Source organism: Cyphomyrmex costatus, unplaced genomic scaffold, assembly GCF_001594065.2.
Source record: "Cyphomyrmex costatus isolate MS0001 unplaced genomic scaffold, Ccosl1.0 scaffold14, whole genome shotgun sequence".
NCBI classification, from domain to species: domain Eukaryota; kingdom Metazoa; phylum Arthropoda; class Insecta; order Hymenoptera; family Formicidae; genus Cyphomyrmex; species Cyphomyrmex costatus.
In genome coordinates, this window is record NW_017275390.1 from 2,686,575 (window position 1) to 2,688,616 (window position 2,042).

Sequence of the window (2,042 nt, forward strand, 5' to 3'; positions counted from 1 at the left end):
GCGAGATAAGACGCGAAGGGTTTCTCGCGCGCACCGATAAACAGCGCAATGACTGGCATGTAAAGGGATGAAGGAGAGGTAGTAGTAGCACTTCAAAGGCTTGCTACACGCTGAGAGACAGATTATTATCTAGATTGTTCGGCAGTCTCTCGCCGCGGCGCGTTGTTTCGACAGATCCTCGTAAACTGTAGACGCCGAATCTACTGCGCAATATTATATCATATTTTACTATCCCATCTTCTGTAGACGATTGAGATTTCGAACCAATAAAATATGTAAATCATTCCTTGTAAATTATTAATGATTTTACAGTATGTGTGATACAAACTGCCAAAAAACGTTCTAGATATACAGAATAAAAAGATAACGAGGCATACAGTGATACCAAGATAACCGATGATGAAAGAAAACATAGTGAAAAAGATTACGCGTTATGTGCTATACTTATAGCTACGCTACTTAGGTCCAGTTTCACAATTACAACTCACGGTTAACCTCAGATCTACAATACATGTTTTAAGTCTTAAGCCTTAAGAAATCAACCAATTATGGTTGAATTCGAGGAGAATAATTGACTATATGATTCCATTTAATTTCTTATGGCTTAAGGCTTAGATCTTTATTGTAGATCTAGCGGGGTAATTCTTAACCGAGGTTTAACTTATTTTTCATATTTTTCCAATTCTAAGAATAAAAAGAGATAAAGAATAAGTTAAACCTCGGTTAAGAGTTATATAACCGTGAATTATGAAACTGGGCTTTAGACTTCTTACAATATGAAAGAACCTAAAGATTACCAAAAAATTCATGAATAAACTTCATTGATGAATCTCTTGATAACCTTTAATGTTTAGGTAACCGTATGTTATGAAAACAAGTTCGAACATGTTAATGCATTAGATTTTAACTTCATCTTCCTGTACGGTATTTGACAAAAAGAGGTAGAGACTAAAAATTGAAGATCGGGCGAAGATCGTCTCTTGGCTGCAAGTGAGTCTGTGAGTATTACTAATAAAAGGCCCGTATTCATAGTCGTAGATCGATCTACGATTGATCTTCATTTCAGGCGAGTTAGGTTTGAACCAAAGTTCACGTCTCACGCCATAGTTAATATCATAAACATTTCTTGAAAGTGACTTGTGTAAATCGCGTTTTAACCAAACCTTGGTTTTATCACTTATCCGAACTACGAATTGAACCTCAATTTATGATTGAGACGGGATTTAACTGAGGATCATATTCATTCGTAAATTTATTACAAAATTTATGAAATGAAATTAAAGAAAAAAATTAAATAACAATGAAATTTAAAAATAAAATTTATTACTGTATAAATGAGAATATATATATAATATAAAATATTATATATATGTATATAATATATATAATATATAATATATATTTATATTATGTATATATATGTATAGTATATGGGAATTCCATCCCAAGTGTGCCACTCGAAAACTTTTGGATTTTTTATTTGGCTGAAATTTTGATATATTATATAGTACTCATCGCAAGAAGCTACCATAATGTTTTTCGAATTTTTTTATCAACATAGTCATGAGATATGAATTTTTTCAAAATTCGCAATTTTCAAGTGCCTATAACTTTGCGAAAAATAATCCAAATAAAACGTTTTTTTTTAATTGTACTTTTTTCTCTAGTTTTCTTGCATGCAGAAGTGTAGTCGTACTCTTACAAATAAAATTGGACAATAATAACAATTTATAAAAATGAAAAATTATATTGTAAAAAAATTTATAATAAGAAAACGATAATTTTAGTATAAAAGTAATATCAATCACGGAAACACTTTTTTTAAAATAGGTAAATATAAAAAAATAAATTATTTATATACATTGAGAATAAACCGAAAATTTTAGGAAATAAAAAAGTCAAATGAAAATGTCAGCTTCTTGCGATGGGTACTATAATATATCAAAATTTCAGCCAAATCAAAAATCCAAAAGTGGCAAAAGTTTTCGAGTGGTACACTTGAGATGAAATATCCCATATATAATATATATTTATTACAGAAT

General features: G+C 30.0%; 1 protein-coding gene across 1 annotated transcript in view; it reads left to right on the forward strand.

Moving 5' to 3' along the window:
* Positions 1 to 950: 950 nt before the first annotated feature.
* Positions 951 to 2,042, forward strand: part of LOC108782983 (protein croquemort) — a 24,768-nt gene continuing 23,676 nt past the window's right edge. The window contains exon 1 of the mRNA XM_018551390.1: positions 951 to 998. The gene's annotated coding sequence lies outside the window, so the exon portion shown is untranslated. The remainder of the gene's footprint in view (positions 999 to 2,042) is intronic.